This window comes from Canis lupus, chromosome 38 (genome assembly GCF_048164855.1).
Source record: "Canis lupus baileyi chromosome 38, mCanLup2.hap1, whole genome shotgun sequence".
In the NCBI taxonomy this organism is placed as follows: Eukaryota; Metazoa; Chordata; class Mammalia; order Carnivora; family Canidae; genus Canis; species Canis lupus.
In genome coordinates, this window is record NC_132875.1 from 2,941,257 (window position 1) to 2,966,798 (window position 25,542).

The 25,542-nt window shown below is 41.3% G+C and overlaps 1 pseudogene; it reads left to right on the forward strand.

Moving 5' to 3' along the window:
• The window catches only part of LOC140626908 (glyceraldehyde-3-phosphate dehydrogenase-like), a 41,869-nt pseudogene that overhangs the window by 6,122 nt on the left and 10,205 nt on the right, over positions 1-25,542 (forward strand).

Sequence of the window (25,542 nt, forward strand, 5' to 3'; positions counted from 1 at the left end):
GCCTCCAGAACCCTGAGAAAATAAAATTCTGTTGTTGAAACCACCCAGCCTGTGGTACTTTGTTATAGCAGCCTGAGCTGACTCAGGCAGGAAACCAAGGCGCAGACGTGTGATCTAGGCTTGGCCAACTTGTCTCTTCTGGAATGTGGAATCCTGAAAAAGTGACACCTACCCACTTATAAGGGAGATTCATTCCTAAGGGAAGCAGATGGTTGGGTCCCAGTCATCACAGCAGCGGAATAGGCTGACCTGCCCCTACCCAGTTTCCATCCAGCACATTCCTTTCCTTCCCTTAATACCTAGATTCTGATACACTGACGGCCAAGAGCCCTGAGTGGTACAGTAGGAAAGGAGAATCACGTGGAAACTAGAGGGGATCCAGGAAAGAAAAGGAGATTTTTTTTTGTCTTAAGTGAAAGACTTGAAGTTATTTACAGGTCATTTAACTTTCTTGGCGGCCATTATGAAAGGCTTCACTTTCCACTGCAGCCCACTCACTGGTCAGAATGTTAGTGTAGGCAGTTAGTTAGGTGCTAACAGGAGACCTGGAGGTCTGCAATGGGTGAGTCCTGACCAGGAAAGCCAGAGCCCTCCACTGGAAACTGAATCAAACCAGACAGGCCCAAGATGGCGGATGCCATGACGGGAACCTCTGACCAACTAAGGAAGAAAAAGTGCAAACCCCTGCATCTCTGCTCTAACTAATGAATATTCCACTCCCTAGTTGACATCGGTCAGTAAATATAGAAACTCACTGCAGGGGGTGGGGTGGTGGTGGTGAGCAGCTCTTTTTTTGAGCTCATAGGCTCTCACATCTTGAGAATGTACTTTTCGCTTTAATCAACTTCCCCCTTGCGTTGCTTATTCACTGGGTGGTGTCTGTCCTTTAATTCTTTCTTTTGGGGACACATGGGTGGCTCAGTGGTTGAGCACCTGCCTTTGGCTCAGGTCGTGATCCCTGGGTCCTGGGATCATGTTTCGAATTGGACTCCCTGCAGGGACCCTGCTTCTCCCTCTGCCTGTGTCTCTGCCTCTCTGGTCTCTCTAGAATAACTAAAAAAAAAAAAAAAAAAAAAGAAAAAAAAGAAAAAAAAATTTCTTTCTTTGAAGAGACTAAGATCCTTTGGTGACATCTTTGGGACAGGCTCCAGGGCTGGGGTCCCCCAGTTCACTTGGCAACAAGAACAGTTATGCGCTCACCCTCAATCAAGAGTAGGAGATGTAGATCCATTTCTTTCTTTTTTTTTTTTTTTTAGATCCATTTCTTTTTTTTTTTTTTTTTAATTTTTTATTTATTTATGATAGTCACACAGAGAGAGAGAGGCAGAGACACAGGCAGAGGGAGAAGCAGGCTCCACGCACCGGGAGCCCGACGTGGGACTCGATCCAGGGTCCCCCGGATCGCGCCCTGGGCCAAAGGCAGGCGCCAAACCGCTGCGCCACCCAGGGATCCCTAGATCCATTTCTTGATGGAGAGAGTGTCAAAGAGTTTGTAGCCATGTTTCCATATTGCCACAGCTAGCTTTGGCAGTCACTTTAGTGACTTTTTTGAGGATTTCCTGATCCTTTAAGGGCATGGTGACTAAAGCAAAATCTTTAAAGTAGAGAGTATCTGTGGACACGTGTGGGAGGCTGTAAAATGGAAGGAAAGAATTTTCATCTTATTCAAGAACAATCACAGGAAGAAGGGAGATGGTTGGTATTCACAGGAAAGAAGAAAGCCAGACTAACATTACCCTTCCCTCCCTCCCTCCCTCCCTCCCTCCCAAGAGTTTGGGTAAGATTAGAGCAGCAAAGAAACAGTGTACTTCATGGCATTTTTCTTAGCTCAGCACTGCAGTGCAATTGCTGAGATATACAGGAAATAAGGGCTCCTTGAACTTGAATCCATAGTAACCTCTGACTTCTATACAACTCAAAAATTGCAACGACTTGGGATGCCTGGGTGGCTCAGTGGTTGGGTGCCTGCCTTTGGCTCAGGTCATGCTCCTGGGATCCGGGATTGAGTCCTGCATGGGGCCTGTGTCTCTGCCCCTCTCTCTCAGTCTATGTCTCTCATGAATAAATAAACTCTTAAAAAAATTGCAATGACTCAGTTGACTTAAGTATAATACAACACACGATGAGGGGGTAGCACTACCCAATACCCATCTTCCTCCTTCTTAGTACAGTGCCGGTTTTATTCAGGAGCTCATGTCATCCGGTTCAGCACTCTCTTGGTTTTTATTGGCTGAGTGAGGGATGAGGGGACACTGTCCAAAAGATGCAATCTGGCAGAAAGGAATGTCTTTTATGTGTCATATTTGGAAGAGAGGGTGTCTCTCTTCCACTGGTTGTGAAAAAAACTCATCATGTCTCAAGTTTGGCTAGCAGCTATTGTTAAGACTTTGAGGACAGCCAGCATGAGGCCAAAGGCAAAATGCCAAGGAGGGCAGAGACATTGGGAAGGGAGGGTTAGAATGTGCCCTCACTGAGCTTCTGAGGAAACCAAGCCAAATTTTCATAATTTGAGATACATTTCCTCATTGTTTAGGCCTATGTAAGTCAGAGCTTGTTACTTGGGAACATAGGCACCTGATGGATACGTTGGTATTTACTGAGTACTAACTAAAAGGATATGGAACTCTTTTTCTGAAAAGAGCTACTAGTTAATAGGGGAGAAACCTGACGTTTAATGACAAGAGGGAATGCTGATGGGGAGGCCAAGAGTTCTAAACCTAACTTATAAAAAACAAAAACAAAAACAAAAAACAAAAAAAAAACAAAAAACAAAAAAAAAACAAAACCTAACTTATGTGACCCTGAACAAGTCATCGAATCTTAACAGATCGCAGTCTCAACATCCAGGCTTGAGGGAAGATGGACTCTATGTTTGCTAAAATTCTTTCTGATTAGACATTTCTGTCTTAGTGAATGTCAACCAAAGGAAAGATGACTCCTCCCTTCTTTTCGGCAGGCCATCACTGACCAGCAAGGAAATGAACCAAGAAGGCCCAGAGAGAGGAAAAGAAGTGTAGTTGCCTTTTATTTATTTAAAAAAGATTTTATTTATTCATTCATGAGAGAAACACAGAGAGAGGCAGAGACACAGGCAGAGGGAGAAGCAGACTCCATCCAGGGAGCCCAATGCTGGACTCAATCCCACATCTCCAGGATCACGCCCTGGGCTGAAGGCGGTGCTAAACCACTGAGCCACCCAGGCTACCCTGTAGTTGCCTTTTAAAGGAAGTATCCTACTTGTTCACTTTAATAGCAAAATGTAGTAATCTCTGAACCATAAATATGATAGATATCATAGTCATTGAATAAAAAATATTCACCGTTACATGTCCAGTAAAGTGAAGAAAAGAAACAGGAGAGGAATCAAAGAGAAGGGGTGGGGGGTGGACAGGCAGAGAGTGAGACACAAGATATGCAAATGGGAGCAGAAGGTAGAGAAGACCCTGGAAAAGTCAAAGATAACAGGAAAGGTACCCAGGTTCACAGACAGACAGAGTCGCAAAGGCAGTTGGAAAACACGCAGAGCAAGACGGGCGCACAGAGGTACAGTGATGCGGACAGAGGTGCTTGTGCGGAAAGCTGGGATCAACTCCAAACAACAGAAAGTTGTAGACACAAGGAGGGGAAGGCAACATGGAAATAAAATTGATTTTGTGACATGACCTTAAGTTACAACCTGGGTACTCTGGCTGGGCTCGTTGAAAGGACACAGCTTACTGACCTCAAAGAGGGTTCCAGAGGTGTGAGGCTACCTGCTAGGGCGACTTACACACGCCCTGTCTTGTTTTCTCCATCAGAACTCAGAGTTTCCAAACCAGACTTGCAAACATTTAAAGTTTCAAAAGAAGTGTTGATGATGTTGTTATGGGGAGGACTTGGCCAAAGAGGAAGGAAATCCATGTTTCGGTTTCAGTAGGACCATCGCTAGCTGGCAAGCTACTTCTCTTTCCTAAACCTCTGTTTCTTCATTACTCAAGTGAGGTAATGATTATGTTTAGTAGCTTCTTCTAGCTTAAATATGCTGGTTTCCAATGGTAATTTCCAGACACTGCAGAATGCAGTAGGCTTTGTCTCCTAGAAATCCCAACGAAGGCCTAAAGGAATATTCTGAAAGAGCAAATTAATACATCTAAGGTTTACCTTTTTTTTTTTTTTTTTTTTTTTTACATTTTATTTATTTATTCATGAGAGACACAAAGACGCAGAGACACAGGCAGAGGGAGAAGCAGGCTCCCTGCGGGGATCCTGATGTGGGACTCGATCCTGGGACCTGGGGTCACACCCTGAGCGGAAGGCAGCCGCTCAACCTCTGAGCCACCCAGGTGTCCCATAAGGTTGACAAATTAATCATAAATCCTGAACTCATGCTTTCACTCACATGCAAATGAGTCAGTCCCTAGGAAAATAAAAGGCAACATCAAAAGAACTTTTGGAAAGGAAACAGAAAAACCATTTGGTTCCGTTACTCGGTGCCATCCCTCTGGAGATGTAGGGGTTTGGAGGCCTCAGCAGGAGTGTGAGCAGAGCCCAGAACCAGCCCTGGGGCTTCAGTCCTTGTTCCCCTCGCCAATGTTTGGTCTTTGTCTGCTTTAAATATTTTCTGCTTTAAATATTTTTGGTCTTTGTCTGCTTTAAATATTTTCTGAAATATGCACACGAATCTATAATATACTCCGGCTACTAAGCAAACAAAGCACTGCAGAAGTTAATAAAGGAAAAGTGAAAGTGACTCTTAATGACCTTTCTTCCTTCCTCGGGGGGTAACCACCAAAAAATTTGTTGTGTCCCTTCCAGAACATGCCCTATGCGTTCATATTCGTGTAAACGCGATCATCTACCTATACATCTCTATATCCTGTTCATTTTTTGCCAATTCTGTTTACACATTGTATCACGTGATTTTCCTACAACTTGATTTTTTTAGAGTAATTCCCCCCACACACATAGGCGCACACTATTCAACACTTTTCACATTCTTTTTTTTTTAGTTGGAGGAAAAAAATGTTAAATATTTTCAAGGAATGTGTGGAAAGGAAGAGACAGTGTGACTCTTCTGATTTGGGTTCTTAAAAGACTCAGGTCATGATCGGGACCAGAATTGGGGCTTTCTCCTCTAAGGAGGCAGCTGTTTCTCCCTTGCCAGGAGAACATGACTTTGCTATGTGAGATCATAAAATATTTCTTCCTGTTTAAGCCATTTGAGTGGAACCTTCTAGCACTTGCTGCAGAACATCACCTGACACGTGCATTTCTCTCTGTGTTCAGGGAGACTCCAGCTGATGAAGTTGTACTTAAAGCTAGAATTTGGACATTTTTAGGTTGGTTCTAATTTTCATTATTTTCAATAGTGCTGCAAAGAGCAACAGCATTTCTTTTTAAACTTGGCATATTTCCCAAGGCCATTCTCCCAGAAGTGAAACCCCAGTATCATAGGTGCACACATTTCCAAGCTGCCCGTGGCACTGCTACGTTCTTTCCCAAGCGATTCTTTATATTTATACTCCGTTCAGAGATCTATGAGAATCTATTTAATTTTTTTTAAGATTTATTTATTTTAGGGACTCCTGGGTGGTTCAGCAGTTGGGTGCCTGCCTTCGGCTCAGGTCGTGATCTCAGCGTCCTGGGATCGAGTCCCGCATCGGGCTCCCCGCAGGGAGCCTGCTTCTCCTTCTGCCTGTGTCTCTGCCTCTCTCTCTGTGTCTAAAATAAATAAATTTTTTAAAAAGAGATTTATTTATTTTAGAGAAAAAATGAGACAGCATGAGCAAGGGGGAGAGGCAGAGGGAGAAGGAAAGAAGCAGACTCCCTGCTGAGCGTGGAGCCCAAGCCAGCTCCATCTCAAGACCCTGAGATCATGACGTGACTTGAAATCAAGAGTTGGAAGCTCAACCAGCTAAGTGGTCCCGGTGCCCCTCACATTCCTTTATTTTTTTTAAGTTTGTAATTTTAATTCCAGTATCATTAACATAGTGTTCTTTTAGCTTCAGGTGTACAATGTAGTGATTTAACAATTCCATACACGACTGGGTGCTCATCTCAAGGGTCCTCTTCATCCCTGCCCTCCCCACCACCTCCCCCCTGGCAACCAGCAGGGTGTTCTCTAGAGTTGAAAGCCTTGCTGGCTCCCCTCCACCTCACCTCTCTGCTTTGTTCCTTTGCTTTCACATTCTTTCTCTTAATCCTTGGTAAATTAAGAGATGAGAAATGGGGTCTCAGTCATTTCAACTTGCATTTCTTTGATTACTAGTGTGTCTGAACACTTCCCATGTACTACACTGGCTGCATTTTCTCTTTTATATTTCTGTTAGAGGGGAGGCACCTAAGTTGTGTCTGGCACAACTTAGACATTTCAGGTCTGTTTAATCAAATGTCTTTGGATGTCTGTCGGTACCGCCGCCCCTGCCTACTGCTCAGGACTCTATGTGTTTCTTCCGTAATTGCTAGTATAATAAAAGTACCTTTTTTGAGGGGGGCATAGTTAATCTTTTTTTTTTTTTTTTTGCAAAATTTGCAGTTGGTAGTTTATTTCAAGCTGATTTTAGTTTTGTATTATTCAGAAATTTAAGTGTTATGACGATCTTTCCCTCTTCTCCCCTATCCCCAGGCTTAGAAATCTTTTTTCTTCCTTGAGAGACTTTGATCACCATTCAGCTCTATTATATTCCAGGCTTCCCAAAGTTTGGTTTTCGTGGCTCACCCTGTGATCCTTCTGAAATGTATCTGTGAGCTTTATCTAACAGCTTGCTTTATTAAGCTTCCTACTTAAAGAGAAAATTGTGGTGAGAAACACCTAGCATTGAATTTACCACCTTAACCATTTTACAGTGTACCGCAGTGTTTAGTCTATTCACATGGCTGTACAACAGATTTCTAGAATGTTCTCATCTTGCAAAACTAAAACTCTATACACATGGAACACTAATTCTCCCTTTCCCTCTCCCCTCTCCCAAGCCCTTTGCAACCACCTTTGTGCTTTCTGATTCTATGGTTTTGACTACTTTAGATATTTCTTTTGTGTGGAATCCTGTAGTGTTTATCCTTTTGTAACTGGTGTATTTTGCTTAGTTTCATGTACTTCCTTGATGTCCATCCATGAGGTAGCATGTGAGAGGATTTCCCTCTTTTTTAAGGCTGCCTAATATTCCCCTGAGTGCATATGTCACATTTTCTTTGTGTAGTTATCTGTTGATGGGCATTTGTGTTGTTTCTGTGTTCTGGCCATTGTGAATAATGCTGCAGGGAATATGAAAGTGCAGATACAACTTCACAATCCTGTTTTGAATTCTTTTGTAACAGGGATGGGGTTGAGATATTCAGTGAAGAAAACTAGCAAAATCAGGGACGCCTGGGTGGCTCAGAGGTTGAGCGTCTGCCTTCAGCTCAGGGTGTGATCCTGGAGTCCCGGGATTAAGTCCCACGTTGGGCTCCCTGCATGGACATGCCTGCTTGTGTCTCTGCCTCTCTTTCTCTCTCTCTCTCTGTGTCTCTCATGAATAAATAAATGAAATCTTTTTTAAAAAAGAAAGAAAACTAGCAAAATCAGATGTGGGTTATGAAAGAGAGGAGGGAAGCCACAATGATACCCAGATTTCTGGCTTAGGAGGTGCCATTTCCTGAGGTGGAAAGGAATTTAGCCAGGATGGAGCTGGGGGAGGGGGGCATCTTTACCCTCACTGGAGACCCATGCACCTGATACAGTGGACAAAGAACAAAGCAGGTCTGAGCAGGAGGTTCTAAGCTATTTGAGCTGGCTGCAGTCCTTAACTGTGGGATCTAACTCCTGGTTTTCCACTACGACGTCAAACCCTAGGCTCACCATTAAGGACCTGAAGTCAGAAGGCCGATGAATGTAAGCAAGACTGTGTCTGAATGTCATTGTCTGATGTCAAGAGTCACTCAAGCAGAAGAGCAGAGCAGGTGGTTTAAAGTAAGAGCGTTCTCAGGTGCTTCTTGCTCCTGAACCTGACTCATTCTTACTTCTCTAGTCCCTTGACTGACTGTTTCTTGTGTTAAACCACTAGCTCAGATCTTTCTTAATTTTCTAGAAAAGAGAGTATCTTTACCCTGCAGATGAGAGTCGCAATGCCCACTCTGTTTCAACAGAGGGCAGTAGGGAACAGCTAATAGCTGACTTTTCCAAGCTCAGAGAAAAAGTGTATTTAGGTGATCTCAAGGCTGGGGTCCTAAAATATAGCGCATCATGCTTCATGTGTTCATGAACTTGAGAGATCTCTGTGGAGGGAGGGAGGTCCCTGGACAGTCAGCAACTCTTAGATGACTCCTCGCGAACAACAGTTTAGCTCTGTGCAACTCACGGAAGGCTTCGTGGAGGAGTTTGGCCTTGAAGAATGACTATGAGTTGGCAAAATAGCTTCGTCCACAGACAACAGCATGAACAGAAACATAGCAACCCATGGCAAATCTAGGGGACCACAAGAAGGTAGGTATTAGCCGAGCATAGGATTGGAGTGGGGACACCAGTGACAGATGCGCTCAGACGCTATGTGCCACCCTGACGGGTACAGATGCCACCTCCAAGCTTTGAATATCACCCTGAAGACAATGGGAAGTCACTGAAGGATTTTGAGCAGGGAGGTAACTTGATCTGTTAGCCACTCATGGTTTTGTTTTTAACTGTTTTTAACCAGTATTGCCATTTTGGATTTTAGCCCATCAGGGGGTATATATACACATATCTCGTATTTTGAATTTGCATCTCCCCTGGTAAGTAATGATGTTGCCTATTTTTTCATGTGCTTATTTGGCCATTTGGATATCCTCTTCTGTGAACTGTCTGTTTAAATCCTTTGCTCACTTTTTAATTGTGTTGTCTGTCTTCTCACTGATGTGTAGGCATTCCCTATGGATTCTTTGTCGTGGCTGCTCATTTGTTAAATGATGTCTTTTGATGAACAAAAGCTTGGTAAGTCTTTTTGAAAACAATATAGAAGATGGATTGGAAGGAAGGAGGCTTGGTTAAGATTCCATTTCAGGAATTTAGGCAAGGACTAATGAGGACACGAAATAAACCTCTTCTACTGATAGTAATAAGAGCAGCAAGTACGTACACGGCACTTTCTATGTGCAAGCTTCGTACTAAGCACTTAAACTTATTTAATCCTTACATCAACCCTATGAGGTTGTGGTACTACGATTGTCCCTATTTCACAGATGAGAAAACCGAGGCATGCGGAGAATAAGTGACTTGCTCAAAGTTTTATGGTGCTAATAACGGGCAGGAGGGAAAGAGATTGAGAGCATTCAATTTTTGGTTGGATAGGAATGCAGGAGAGTAAGGGACCTTCGATAACTTGAAGGATTTGGACTCAGGTAACGGAGTAGATCATATGGAACGTGCAAGTTTGGAGGAAGAGGTGCATTTTTTTGAAAAAAAAAAAAACTTTTGAAGAGGAAATACATAATATGTAGCTGAATATATTTCTCTAGAATTCAGGAGAAAAGTGCTGAGTAAAAATAAAGATTTGAGAGTCATCAGCACGTAGGGAGCAGGGCAGTGGTTCTCAATGTCAGCACTATTGACATTTGGGGCCAGATAAGTCTTTGTTGTGGGGCCCACTATGTCTATAGGAGGACATTCAGCAGCATCTTTGGCCTCTACCCAGTTCAGCATTTGTTTTTTTTTTTTGTTTGTTTGTTTGTTTTTTAAGATTTTATTTATTTATTCATAGACAGAGAGAGAGAGAGAGAGAGGCAGAGACACAGGCAGAGGGAGAAGCAGGCTCCATGCAGGGAGCCCGATGTGGGACTTGATCCCGGGTCCCCAGGATCACACCCCAGGCTGTAGGCGGCGCCAAACCGCTGCACCACCGGGGCTGCCCTCAGTTCAGCATTTGGTTTGTAACAACCAAAGAAATGTCTCCAGACATTGGCAAATGTCCCCAAGGGGCCAAAATCACTTCAGTTGAGAACCACCGGTGTAGAAGGAGCCATGGATATGGATATAATTATCTAGAAGAAATAAGAAATGTATAGGATTAGGATGTCTGGATGGCTCAGGCAGTTAAGCGTCTGACTCTTGATCTCAGCTCAGGTCTTAATCTCAGAGTTATGAGTTCAAGCCCACATCGGGCTCCATGCTGGGCGTGGAGCCTACTTTTAAAGAAAACAAAGTACAGGATCATGTTTCTCAATTTAAAAAAAATTTTTTAAAGTAATCTCTACACTTAAGGTGGGGCTTGAACTCATAATCCCAAGGTCCCACTGCCCCTCTCAATTCTTTAAAGTCCAATCTCCACCCTTTTACACATAAACATAACATTTTTCCATCTTTTTAAAATTTTGTCCTAAACTTCAAATTGGTTTGTCAAATTTATAAATATGAACATGTATTTTAATGCTAAATAAGCTTTTCAAATTACACCCCCACCCCGCTCATCCCTTCCTATTATGATACACGCCCTGGGGAAGCATTCGTTGAGGTCAGAGAGCTGAACAAACACCAATATTTAATGGGTGGGGAGAGATAGACGAGCAGTAACATGAGTCCTCAGAGGGGCAGCCGGAGGGGAGCCCTAAGTCGTGATGAAAGAGGTGATGAACAACATCAAGGTATTGTGGCCCTGAAAAATGCAACAATACATCACAAAGGACTATATCCTGTTCCTGGGGTTCATAAGTCACTTCTCAGACAAGTGGGTGGATTCTGAATACTCCCTGTGCTTAGAGTGGAAGGAGACTTTCCTGTGACAGGACCCAAGGCGACATCTAGGGCAACTCAGCCGGAGGAACCTTTGAGCTTCAGAAAGAAAAGGGGTTTCCCCTGCAAGGGAAGAGGGAAGGAAGGCGGCCTTCCTGAAGCCTCTGGAGCCAGGGGAGATGACCTGCAGTCCTCATCTCAAGGAAAAGGCTGGAAAACAAGGTCTGGGCTAACCTGAGGTTCCCACCTATTCTGGAACGAGATGGTTGTTGGGTGGCATGCTTTAGAAACTGGACTCTACCATTCTTATTTTACTCATTTCTATTTCTCTCTCTCTCTCTCTCTTTTAAAGATTTTATTTATTTATTTGACAGAAAGAGAGAGAAAAAGTGAGCACAAGTAGGGAGAAGGGCAAAGGGAGAAGGAGAAGCAGGCTCCTCGGGGAGCAGGGAGCCCCACGTGGGGCTTGATCCCAGGACCCCGGGATCATGACCTGAGATGAAGGCAGACGCTTGGCCCACTGAGCCACCCAGGCATCCCCTCACTCATTTCTATTTCTTAAAAAATTGTCTTTTTAAACCTTCTAGACAATTGTGAGTTGGCCAAGAGAAAGATTTAGATGTCTTGATCTCTAGGGTAGCCTCTGGAGCCGTTAAAGCTATTGGTGGCTGGCTGGCTCTCTAAGATTTTTTTTTTTAATTTATTTTTTAGAGATTTTATTTATTTATTCATGAGAGACAGAGAGAGAGAGAGAGAGAGAGAGAGAGAGAGGCAGAGACCCAGGCAGGGGGAGAAGCAGGCTCCATGCAGGGAGCCCGACGTGGGACTCGATCCCAGGACCCCGGGGTCACACCCTGGGCCGAAGGCAGGCTCCAAACTGCTGAGCCACCCAGGGATCCCTGGCTCTCCAAGATTTTTAAAAAGAAAGGTCTATTGGTATTTTAATGACTTTCTCTTTGGTTTTCAGGTGTTTGGACGGATGTGTTCAGGTGGTGTGTGTGTGGGTGCTTAGTTTGCCTGTGGTTCTCTCAACTTCTTGGATCTCTGGTTTGATCCATTATCTCTTCCAATGTTTCCTCTGCCCATTCTCTCTCTCTCTTCTTTGGAATTTTAATTACACACGTATTAGAGCATTTTATATTTCACATTTCTTAGATGTTTTGTTCTATTTTCTTTTTCTCACTTTCTTTTCCCTTTGAATTTCAGTTTGGTTAATGCCTATGTACACATCCTCAAGACACTGATTCTCTCTCAGCTGTTTGGGGTCTACTGAGGAGCCTGTAGATCCTTCCTCTCTCTTGCCACGTTCAGTTTTCTTACATTTCCATTTCACTCTTCTGAGAGTTTCTATCTCTCCGCTGAAATTCTTTATCTGTTCATGCAAGTTGCTCATGTTTTCCACCAGAGCCTTTAACATATTACCTATAGTTATTTTAAATTCTTTGTTTGATAGTACGACATCTGGATCATCTCTGAGAGAATTTCTCTTGCTTGCATTGTCTTTTGACAGGGCTGTCTTTATCTTGCTTTTTTGTATAGTTTCATAATGTTTTTAAAAAAGCTTTTATTTATTTAAGAAATCTCTACTCCCAGTGTGAGGCTCGAACTTACAACCCCTTAGATCAAGAGTTGTATGGTCTGGTGACTGAGCCAGCCAGGTACCCATACAGTTCCATAATTTTTTAAAAAAGATTTTATTTATTTATTCATGAGAGACACAGAAAGAGAGAGAGACACAGGCAGAGGGAGAAGCAGGCTCCCCATGGGGAGCCTGATGCAGGGCTTGATCCCAGGACCCCAGGATCACAACCTGAGCCAAAGGCAGATGCTCCACCACTGAGCCACCCAGGTGCCCCTTAAAAAAATTTTTTTTTGAGATTTTATTTATTCATGAGACACACACCCTGTTCTTTTCTAGAGCACCAAGTAAAGGTCCACAGAGAAGACCGTTCAAATGGGTGTGAACTCCGCTTGCAGCAGCAGCTCTCAGTTCTTGACCATGCCTGGCTTTTAGCAATTTAAGATTTTAGTTGAATTTTTCTACCCATTCTTCTGGCAGCCCCATATTCCTCCCATGCTCTGTTTATAGGAGGGGCCAGCACTCATGCCCTAGTGCTCCTCGAAAGTACCTCCTTCTTTAGATTTCAGCACTGTACCTCAGTACTCTGATATTATCATCTGGCTTTTTTTGTGTGTGTGTGTGTGGTTTTCATTAAGGTAATTTAATGCAGTTGGTTTTCCAAGCTGTTCTTAAACAGCGTGGAACCACTGAAGCAAAATCACCAAGTCCAAAAATCCAAGTGAAAAATGACCAAGATAGCCAGGCATGATGAATTTAGGCACAGGAATTAGGGAGAAAATGTTTCTCACATGACTTGATCATCTAAAAACCTACAAGTGAAATGTTTTTTAAAAATTGAAATATATATATGTGTTTTTAAAAAATATGTGTGACATACATTGTACAAAGTGAAGATATACAACATGTTAATTCACACATTTATATACTTTAATATGATTGCCATTGTAGTCATGACTATCACCTCTATCACAGTAATTATCTTTTCTTCAGTAGTTGGAATAATTAAGTCTCTTTTTAAGTTCGATGATTATAATACAATGTTTATTGTATTAATTGTATTAATTGTAATTATACAATGTTATACAATAACATTGTATAATACAATTTTTTTTTTTTAGATTTTATTTATTCATGAGGGACACAGAGAGAGGCAGAGACACAGGCAGAGGGAGAAGCAGGCTCCCTGCGGGGATCCCAACGTGGAACTCAATCCCAGGACCCCGGGATCATGACCTGAACCGAAGGCAGATGCTCAACCACTGAGCCACCCAGGTGCCTCTATAATACAATATTTCTATTTATATTTACTATACTGTGCATTAGATCTCTAGGACTTTTTTTTCTATTCATTGTAAGTTTATATCCTTAAATAAAATCTGTCCCAACCCCTGTCTCCTGATAACCACCATTTTACTGTATGTTTTTATATGTTTGGCTTTTTAAAATTCCACATATAAATGACATCATATACTACTTGTCTTCCTCTGTTTGGGGTCTACTGTGTTTCTCTCTCTCTCAGCATAATGTGCTCAAGGTCCATCCATGTTGTCACAAATGGCAGGATGTCCTCCTTTCTCATGATTGAAAATTATTGGATTGTGTGTGTGTGTAGCACGTCTGTATCAACTCATCCACTGACAGGCACTTAGGTTGTTTCCGTGTCTTGACTATGGTGAATAATGCTGCAGTAAACATGGAGGTGCATATCTCCTCAAAACTCCTTTTTCGGGATCCCTGGGTGGCGCAGTGGTTTACCGCCTGCCTTTGGCCCAGGGCGCGATCTTGGAGACCCGGGATCCAATCCCACGTCAGGCTCCCGGTGCATGGAACCTGCTTCTCCCTCTGCCTGTGTCTCTGCCTCTCTCTCTCTCTCTCTCTGTGTGACTATCATAAATAAATAAAAATTAAAAAAAAACTCTTTTTTCATTTCCTTTGGGTATTTAGCCAGAAATGGAATTGCTCAATCATATGGTAGCTCTATTTTTTATTTTTTGAGGAACTTCCGTATTGTTTTCCATGGTGCTTGAACCAATTTACATTCCCACCAACAGTGTGTTAAGTGTTCCCTTTTCTTCACAGTACTTGTCTCTTGTTTTCTTGATGAAAGTTATTCTAACAGGTATGATGTGATATCTCATTGTGGTTTTGATTTGTATTTCCCTGATGATGAGAGATGGCAAGCATGTTTTCAGGTCCCTGTTGGCCATTTGGATATCTTCTTTGGAAAAATGTCTATTTAGTTCTCTTGCCCATTTTCAAATCAGGTTGTTTGGTTCTTTTGTTTTGTTTTTGCCATTGAGTTGTATGACTTATTTATGTATTTTGGGTATTAACCCCTTATCTGATACCTGGTTTGCAAAATTTTTTTCCCATTCTGTGAGTTGTCTTTTATTTTGTTCATTGTTTCTTCTTCTGTGCAAAAGTTTTTATGTTTGATATAGTCCCCCATCTGTTGATTTTTGCTTTTGTTGTTTGGGCCTTTGGTGTCATATCCAAAAATCACTACCAAGACGAATGTCGAGGAGCTTTTAAGTTTTCTTCTAGGAGTTTTATAATATCAGTATCAGTTTTATAGTGTCAGGTGTTTAAACCTTTGATCCATTTTGAATTAATTTTTGGGGGTGGTGCAAGATAGGGGTCCAATTTCATCACTCTGCATCTGTTTATCCAGTTTTCCCAGCACCATTTGTTGAAGACACTATCCTTTCTCCATTGGGTGCTTTGATCATCTTCTCAAGTATTATTTGATCATACAAACAAGGGTTTAATTCTGGACTCTCTTGGCCTATGTGTCTATTTTTGTGCCAGTAACATACTGTTTTTATAACTGTAGCTTTGTAGTATAGTTTGAAATCAGGAGGTGTGATACTTTCAGTTTTGTTCTTTTTCCTCAAGATTGCTTGGGCTGTTTGGAGACTTCATGGTTCTATTTAAACTTTAGAATTTTTTTTTTTTTATTCCTGTGAAGAATGTCATTGGTATTTTTTTTTTAATTTTTTATTTATTTATGATAGAGAGAGAGAGAGAGAGAGAGAGAGAGAGAGAGAGAGAGGCAGAGACACCAGCAGAGGGAGAAGCAGGCTCCATGCACCGGGAGCCCGATGTGGGATTCGATCCCGGGTCTCCAGGATCGCGCCCTGGGCCAAAGGCAGGCGCCAAAGCGCTGCGCCACCCAGGGATCCCTGTCATTGGTATTTTGATGGGTACGTCGCTGAATCTGTAGATGGCTTTGCGTAGTATGGACTTTTTTTTTTTTTTTAAGATTTTATTTATTTGGGTGGGTGGTGGCTCAGCAGTTTAGCGCCGCCTTCAGCCCAGAGCGTGATCTTGGAGACCCGGGATCGAGTCCCATGTCAGGTTCCCTGCATGGAGTCTGCTTCTCCTGCCTGTGTCTCTGCCTCTCTCTCTCTCTCTCTCTCTCTCTCTTTCTCTGTCTCTCATGAATACACAGAGAGAGAGAGAGAGTGAGAGAGCGTGCACAAGCAGGAGGAGCAGCAGGCAGAGAAGAGGGAGAAGCAGGCTCTCCAAGGAACAGGAAGCCTGATGTGGGACTCAATCCCAGGACCCTGGGACTGTGACCCAAGCCAAAGGCAGATGCTTAACTGACTGAGCCACCCAGGCATCACTCGTATGGACTTTTTAACAATATTAATTCTCCTGATCCATGAATATGAGATGTCTTTCCATGTTTATGTCTTATTTCTTTCTTTCAAGAAAATCTTATAGTTTTAGTTGAACTATCTTTCACTTCCTTTGTTAAATTTATTTCTATGTATTTTGTTGTTTTTGATGCTAATACGAATAGGATATTTTTAAATTTTATTTTTCAGATGTCTCATCATTGGTGTATAGAAAGGCAACTAATTTCTACATGTTGATTTTGTATTCTGCAACTTTACAGAAATAATTGATTAGTTCAAATAATTTTATGGTTGAGTCTTTGGCATTTTCTATATGCAAAACATCATCTGCAAATAGCAACAGCTTTAATTCTTCCTTCCTGGTGCCTTTTATTTCTTTGTCCATGCTGTAGCTAGGACTTCCAGTACTATATCAAATAGGATTGGAAAGAGTAGGCATTTTTGTCTTGCTCTTCATCTTAGAGAAAGCTTTTAATTTTTCTTCATTGAGTAGAACGTTGGCTATGGGTTTGTCATATATGGTCTTTATTATGTTGAGGTATGTTTCCTCTATATTCAATTTTATCATATTTCCTCTATATTCAATTTTTTATCATGAAAGAATGTTATTTTTTGTGAAATGCTTATTTTTTTTGCATCTATGAGGTGATCATGTGATTTTTATCTTGCATTTTATTAATGCAATTTATTATATTGATTTATATGTGTTGGACCATGCTTGCATCCCAGGGATAAATTCCACTTGGTCATGATGTTTAATTCTTTTTACGTGTTCTTAAATCTGGTATGCTAATAGTTTGTTGAGAGTTTTTGTATTTATGTTCATCAGGGATATTGGTCTATAGTTTTCTTGTGGTGTTCTTCTCTGGCTTGGGTATAGGGTAATGCTGGCCTTGTAGAATGGGATTAGAAGTGTCTCCTCCTCTTCAACTTTTTGAAAGAGTTTGAGAAGAATTGGTGTTAATTTTTCTTTGAATGTTTAGTAGAAGTCTCCAGTGAAATTGTCTGGCCCTTGGGTTTTCTGTGTTGGGAAGTTTTTAATTACTGATTCATTTTCTTCACTTGTTATTGATCTGTTCAGATTTACTAGTTTTTTCTTTTTTTAAGATTTTATTTATTTATTTATTCATGAGAGACACACAGAGAGAGAGAAACAGAGACACAGGCAGAGGGAGAAGCAGGCTCCATGCAGGGAGCCTGATGTGGAACTTGATCCCGGGTCTCCAGGATCATGCCCTGGGCTGAAGGTGGCACTAAACCGCTGAGCCACCCGGGCTGCCCTTACTAGTTCTTTCTAATTTTTAGTCTTGGTAGGTTGTATATTTCTAGAAATATATCAATTTCTTCTAAGTTATCTAATTTGTTGGCATAAAATTGTTCATAACAGCCTCTTATGGTCTTTGTGTATCTGCAGTATCAGTTGTAATGTCTCTTTTTTATTTCTAATTTTATTTATTTGAGTCTTCTCTCTCTTTTTTCTTAGTCTAAATAAAGGTTTGTTAATTTTGTTTATCTTTTTTAAAAACCAGCTCTTAGTTTCATTGATCTTTTCCATTTTTTTTTTTAGTCTCTATTTCATTTATATCCACTCTGATCTTTATTATTTCCTTCCTTCTGCTAACTTTGGCCTTAATTTGTACTTTTTATAGTTCCCCTTCAGGTGTAAAGTGAGTTATTTATTTGAGACCTTTCTCATTTTTTTAAAATTTTTATTTTAAAATTTAAATTAAATTTAAAATTTAAATTTTTTATTTATTTATGATAGTCACACAGAGTCACACAGTCACACAGAGAGAGAGGCAGAGACACAGGCAGAGGGAGAAGCAGGCTCCATGCACCGGGAGCCCGACATGGGATTTGATCCCCAGTCTCCAGGTTCGCGCCCTGGGCCAAAGGCAGGCGCCAAACCGCTGCGCCACCCAGGGATCCCCCCTTTCTCATTTTTTAACATATGCATTTATTGCTATGAACTTTCCTCTCAAAACTGCTTTTGCCACATTTCATACGTTTTGATATGGTGTATTTACATTTTCACTTGTTTCAGGATAACTTTTTATTTCTTTTTTGACTTCTTCTTTGACCCATTGGTTGTTTAGAAGTATGTTGTTTAGTTTCTAAGTATTTATAACTTCCCTTTTTTTTTCAGTTGTTGATTCTAGTTTCATTCCATTGTGGTCAGAAAAGATAGTTGATATGATTTCCGTCCTCTTAAATTTGCTAAGATTGTTTTGTGTCCTATCATATGATCTGTGCTGGAGAATGTTTCATGTGCACTGAAGAAGGATGTGTATTCTACTACTGAATGGAAAATTCTGTATATACTTGTTAAATTTATTTGTTCTAGAGTATTGTTCAATTCCAAGTTTTAATTGTTGATTTTCTGTCTGGATTACCTATCCATTGCCAACAGGGGGATATTGAGGTCCCCTACTATTATTGTATTATTGTCTATTTCTCTCTTTAGTTCTATCAGTATTCACTTAATATATTTTGGTGCGCTGATGTTGAGTACATGTATATTTATGATAATTATATATTCTTGTATTGACCCTTTCATCCTTGTATAATGTACTTTTTTGTCTCTTGTTCCTGTTTTCGGCTTGAAGTCTATTTTGTCTGCTATAAGAATGGCTATTCTCACTTTCTATAGGTTTCCACTTGTATAGAATATCCTCTCCCATTTCTTCATTTTGAGCCTGTATGTGTCTTTAGAGCTGAAATGAGGCTCCTGTAGGCAGCGTATAGTCGGGTCTTTTTTTTTTTTTAAGATTTTATTTTTTTAAGTAATCTCTACACCCACCATGGGGCTCAAGCTCACAACCCCAAGATCAAAAGTAACATGCTCTACTGACTGAGCCAGCCAGGTATCCCAGGTCTTGTTTTTAAAAATCTATCTAGCCACTCTGTACCTTTTGATTGGTGAATTCAATCTATTTGTATTTAGAATAATTACTTACATGTAAAGACTTACTATTGGCACCTATCCTGGCTGTTTTGTATCTCCCTTGTTGATTCTTCTTATTGCTGTGTAGAAATGGTGTGTTTTAGAAATCTTCATCCAGGGGCACCTGGGTGGCTCAGTCAGTTGGGCATCTGACTCTTGATTTTGGCTCAGGTCATGATCTTAGGGTCATGAGATTGAGCCCCATGCTGGGCTCTGTGCTTGACACAGAGTCTGCTTGAGATTCTCTCTCTCCTTCTCCTTTTGCCCCTCCCCCATCCCTCTGATACTTATCTTTCTCTCTAAAATATAAACAAACAAACAAACAAACAAACAAATAAATAAATATTAGAAGTCCTCATGCAGGGCAGCCCGGGTGGCTCAGCAGTTTAGCGCCACCTGCAGCCCAGGGCATGATCCTGGAGACCTGGGATCGAGTCCCACATCGGGCTCCTTGCATGGAGCCTGCTTCTCCCTCTGCCTGTGTCTCTGCCTCTCTCTCTCTGTGTCTCTCATGAATAAATAAATAAATAAAATCTTAAAAAAAAAAAAAGAAGTCCTCATGCAAAGTGTCTAAGAGTTAGTTATTCCCCAATCACGACTGGGGAGTTATGCAAGCAGGAGCCATGCTATGGTAGGAGGCTTTCCTATATGTTCTTCTCATCACTATATGTTCAGTTTGTAATCTCTCCTGTGCTAAGCTCTCACCACTGCATGATCTTGGTATTTCTTTTGCCCGAGGCTATGTTGTTTTTAATATAAACATAATGTCAAATTTATAAAACAACACTCTAACCATAAATGGTCTAACCCTGCCTTAGCTACCATGTTCTTCAGTGTTTTCTCACCTTTATGTTATTATTGCTTGATACTTAGACCTACTTTGCAGCTAATCTGTAGATGTGTCCAAAGTCGAAACCCTTTTGATGGGGTACTTTGGCTCTACAATCAGTAATCATTTTTTTCTCACACTCCTACTTTCCCTTAGTTTTTTATTCAGTCATAAACTCAAAGTTCTTTTGTATTCTGCTCTAATACAGGTGAAGGATAGGATGTATTTGTGCTATTTTTATATCTGTCTCCTGCATGCATCATCTCTTTCCCCATTATCCTGAAAATTCCTCAGGTCAGAGACTTGTCTCTTCTTATTTCTTCCTCTTATCCTCCCACCCCCACTCCACCTCTTTTATGAGCATAGCGTCAGCACAGGGTTAGAGTACTGGGTATTGACTGAGTCACTCAGTTTCTAGTTAACCCCTTCCCCTTGGGCAACTTATCCCTTGCTCAGCATTCAGTGTTATTGCTAGCCTCAGTATCATTTCCTCCAGTGGTTCCAGAAGACTGGCTTCACTTCCTCAATTCTGCCAAGGCACAAGTTCACGCTAGGCTGCACACCTGTTCTGCACCTTTGCAGGAGCAAAGTCTTCTTCTGGGGCTTCTACTGAGGCTGGGGGCCACAGGAAAGAACAGATGTGGGGCACCTGGGCAGCTCAGTTGGTTGGGCATCTGCCTTTGGCTCAGGTCATGATCTTGGGATCTTGGGATCAAGCCCCATGTCAGGCTCCCTACTCACCAGGGAGCCTGCTTCTCCCTCTGCCGTTCCCCTTCTGTGATCTCTCTCAAATAAATAAATAAAAATCTTAAAAAAAAAAAAAAAAGGAAATTACAGATGCTGAGCAGGGGACTAGCACTATCTTATTCAAAATGACTTCTCCCAGTTTCTAGACTGATAAACCAGAGCTGACCAGAGGTACTTTTCCTTAAGTGTCCTCAATGAAAAACAACATACCTTTTATATTTGCAACTTCCTTCAACCTCTATGGTCTGAGGAGATCTTCGTTTACATTCCTGTCCTCTTAGGATTTGTCTTTTCCTAGCAATCCTCCAACCAATCCACCAAAAGAATGAATTGTGGGACCTTGGTGTTGATAAGATTTGTTCCAAACTGAGTCTAAACCCATCACACTTCCATCTGTTTCTGAGTCTGCATCCTCCAGTACTTCTACTCTAGAGACCTCATTAAGGAGCTTCTCTGGCTCCAGACTTTTCTGCTTTCTGTCCCGGTGATGGCATACATTTTCTCTCAGGAGAGAGAGCACAGCCCCTGTTTAGCTCTTATAGCAAGCTATATCTTAGTTCCCAACCTTCTGTTTGTTGCCCCAGAAGACAGCGTGCTTGGGTGTGATCTAGGATCGTAACTCTCTCTTATTCCCAACAGGTAATGAAAGTTGGTCACCCTCAGGCAGGGAATCAACATTAGAGAAAGTTGAGTCTGGAGCCAGTACTGGGTAAAATTGGAAATGAGTGTAAGGGAGCAAAGTTTGCATCCTAAAATGTGCCTCTTTGGCATATGGATTATTGTAAGCAATTACTTTTAAGAAACAGAAGGCTCAAGAAGAAGCTTTGACCTTACACTAACTGCCTAAAGGAATGTAGAAAGAGGACCTTCTCCAGGAAGGGAGCTGTCACCGAGGTTGTGTGCAGTATACTATGAGCTAGATGTGGGAGACAGGGAGACAAGTCTGTTTGCTAAATTTTCTTCCATGTCCCGTTTTTTCTGTATGGTCCAACAGACACTTGTTTCCCCAACATTTATTCTTTTTCATTTTCCTGTGAATTGGGTTCCTTCCCTTTGAAGTCCCAGGCCCCTACCCCCTTCTCCTTATAGCTCTGGATGGCTTATGGCCTCAATGCCTGACTGCCTGAGGGCTTCCTATTCTGATGGAGCCCCTGTATGAATGTGAACATGTTGATTTTCTCCCATTAAGCTGTCTCATGTCAATTTAATTATTAGACCAACCAAAAGAATATTAGAGGGCAGAGGACTATTTTTCCTTCTCCAACAGTTGGTGTAGTTGTCAGGATAAACTTTGATTGGAGATTGTTCAGCCCAGGACTGCTGCAACTGAGAGATCCTGGGACTTCTGATAAAATCTGAGCAGGTGTGGGCACCTGGGTGGCTCAGCGGTTGAGCATCTGCCTTTGGATCAGGGTGTGATCGCTGGGGTACTTGGATCAAGTCCCACATCGGGCTCCCTGCATGGAGCCTGCTTCTCCCTCTGCCTGTGTCTCTGCCTTTCTCTGTGTGTCTCTCATGAATAAATAAATAAAATCTTTAAAAACCACAAAAAACAAAAAACACCCAAGCAGGTGAGACTTCTTACTAAGTCAGTCTTCTGCAAACCTGCTTGCAGGATCTAATGGAGGTGATGATAGTAAGTGTACATCTTTAAAATCTAAAATTTAGATTAACAGGAGAAAACAGTTGTGAAACTATCTCCTTGGGCATTGTAACTTTGGTAAAAATTTGTTGTAAGTACTTTTGTTTTCTATTGATCCTTTTTTCCTCTCAGGGATGGTCATTGTTTTCTTTTGCTTACTTTATGATTATTGAGAATATTCTCTGGTCTCCATCAGCTGGAGTGTGCATATGCATCCAGCAGATAGCTGAATAGGCTGTGGACCCAAGCTTAGGGAATCAAAAAAAAAAAAAAAAAAAAGAGGCAGAGGGGTGGTGAACTTTCGGCTTGGTAAGTCACCCTATTCTGTTCAAAGGAGGGAAAACACATGATTTCCTGTGTTTTGAAACAGCTGTTTAAAATAGGGCCCTTCATAGTACCTCCTGTGCTTTCTTAGGCTATCTCTGGAATGAACTTTCTGGATCTTGTGAAGACTGCATTTTTTACACTCTGTTGTGGAATAACTCTCCCATCTTTGGTTAAGCCATAAAGGGGCTTATTGGTTTAAGTCTTCTGATATTAATATAAAATCCTACTCACCAGTGACCAGATGATGGATCCTTTAAATTGGTTATATTTGAAATAAAAATTTTTTTGGAGAGCCGTCATTCTAAACAACTGTCTTATTGGTTTAACAGTTAGCCTTAGGGACTTCCTTCGAAAGATGGAAGAACAGAAATGAGACATAGAACAAAAACCAAAGTCCACTCAGACCCCTTCCTATTGGCCTTCAGACATTTGCAGATATTGTAAGAAAAATCAGTGCATTGGAAGTAAAATTGTCCTCCACGTAAGAAAAAAAAGAAAAAAAAAATGAGAGCAAACTGTCCTTAACTTACAAATCTTTGCAAAACTAAAAAAAAGAAAAAAAAAAGAAAGAAAGAAAGAAACACTGCAGTCTAAAATCAGTCTATTTATTCCTTTTTACCAATCCTACAACTCTATCTCAAAAGATTTGTAAACCATTGACCTTAAGAAACCAAAGTCCTTCTTGGAGGAACTTACATACTTTTTCTATCCCTTGAAGATACAAATGTTACCACATCTTTGAAATGTAAACACCCCAGAAATTGAAGCCACTTAAATCATAAAGTTGAACAAAAATCCAAATGGTGGCACTAATGCTTCAGTGAAGCTCAATTTTAAAGTAACTTTCCCCCTCTCTTCCGCAAGCCTCCCCTCCTCCCCACTTAGCCTTTAGTTTCAGGACCCTGGAACTATCCCGAAAATGACCAAAGAGGCTGGCAGCACGGACATAATTCCTGTGGAAACCAGCCAGATCCTCTATGTCCCTATAACCACCGCATCCCCTTCCCAGGGGCCTTGCTGTTTTAGGCCTCAGCCTGGGGCGCCTGGGTGGCTCAATGGTTGGGCATCTGCCTTGGGCTCAGGTCGAGATCTGGGGATTGAGTCCTGCATCAGGGAACCTGCTTCTCCCTATGCCTGTGTCTCTGCTTCTCTCTGTGTGTCTCTCATGAATAAATAAATAAAATCTTAAAAAAAAAAAAAAGAAGGACTTAGCCTACTGCAGCTTACTTTGCTGGTAGAGCAATCAACTATCTTCCTTCTTTATACCCAGAGTCTGTCTTTTCTTTTCATTATGTTTTGACTCTGAAGCACAAAGGTCAGTTTTTGAAGACAGAAGTAACTGGAACAATGCCCATACTCACCGAAGACTAAAGAAAAAAAGAAAAAGAAAGAAAAACAACCTTTTTAAGAAAAATTCAAACTGTGTAAAGAACTCTTGAGCCCAAACTTTAGATCATAGCCTCCTTAAGATACTTCTACGTCTTAAAAGTTTTCTCTACAAATAGCCCAGTCATCTGAGGGAAGTTAAATATATTTCAACTAATACTTATAAGCTAGTGTAGACTCCAGGATCATGCCCTGGGCGGGAGGCAGGTGCTAAACCGTTGAGCCACTCAGGGATCCCAGCTAGTGTGTTTTATATTGTTTTGAAACAGAAGCTATAAGATCTGTTTGTCTATATGTATGTACATTATAGATAAGATTTCTTTTAAAGATTTTATTTATTCATGAGAGACACAGAGAGAGAGAGAGGCAGAGACATAGGCAGAAGGAGAAGCAGGCTCCATGCTGGGAGTCTGATGTGGGACTCGATCCCGAGACTCGATCCCGAGACTTGATCTCGAGACTCCAGGATCATGCCCTGGGCCGAAGGCAAGGGCTAAACCGCTGAGCCACCCAGGGATCCCCCAATAAGGTTTTTTTTAAACCTCTGGTTAGTGTTGCTAAAATTAATTTGTAAAGGAGTTCTATTTAATTGGCTTAGAATTTAAGCACTTACAAATAAACCCTTCTAAATCTCAGAAATACAGTAGAAACTAACCCAGATTTTTTCAAGTTCTAGGATCTAGGCTAATTTTCAGTAAATAAAAAGCTGGTTTAAGTTTGTTAGCTTTTTTTTTTTTTTTTTTTTTTTAAGCAATCTCTGTGCCCAAACATGGAGCTCAAATTCATACCCCAAGATCAAGAGTTGCATACTCTACCAACTGAGCCATCCAGGTTCCCCCAAGTTTGTTGGTTTAAATAATACAGATATGTATTAGAGTTATCAACACTGGATAGAATGCAGATATCCAACTTTTTATTCTACCTGGGTTTATTAGCCAAATAAGTTTGTTATCAGCTAGACCCCAACACTTGACATGTCCTGGCCACTTGCTTGTACTCAATAATCTGTCTTACATTTTTTCCTTAAGCTCTTCTTTCTTGCCTTCTTCTTAATTCAGACAAATGAAACCAGAAATGACCCCAGGATACCCGAGGGTGGGGGCAGAGTAGGTGACTTGGGGGTGGGGTGTTTTGAGGGGATGGGGATCACCCAGATGTTTGGGGCTAAACACCCCACCCCTCACCATCCACCCCAGATTCCTGCCTGCCCAGATGAACTGTGTAGTAATATCTGAAATGACCTACCATTACCTTTACCTCATTATCATACTAAAATCTCCACCTAAGGAAGACAAGCCTCATTTACATAACATACAATTTTAGTTGTAGGCACATGCATGACCTTATGCTTGCCTCTATATATGGTGACAAGGCTTCCCTACCTAAATATTCATTCATACCAACTCCAAACAAAGGGAACCCATTCACCCTCTCTTGAAGAGTCACAGCTTTGGAATCCATTCCCCATGATCTTTTTAATTGCTGCAAATAAAAGTTTTCTTTGTGGGACAATTCAGCCTGGTGCAGTTCCTGACTCACCAAGGAGGGAAGAGGGAACTCGGGTTGGTTTGGCTATAAGTTTACATGATCTCTGTTGCAAACTTTGTTAGCAAAAAATAACTCAGAGCAAAAACTAATGGCTCATTTTGACTAATGTTTCAGAAAGTTTTCAAGGGAAACTTAAACATAATTATTGGTAACCAGTAAATTAAATAGATGCAAATAGAATAACAAGCTTTTAGATGAACTTTTTAAACAATAATTATGTGTTATAACATACATACTTA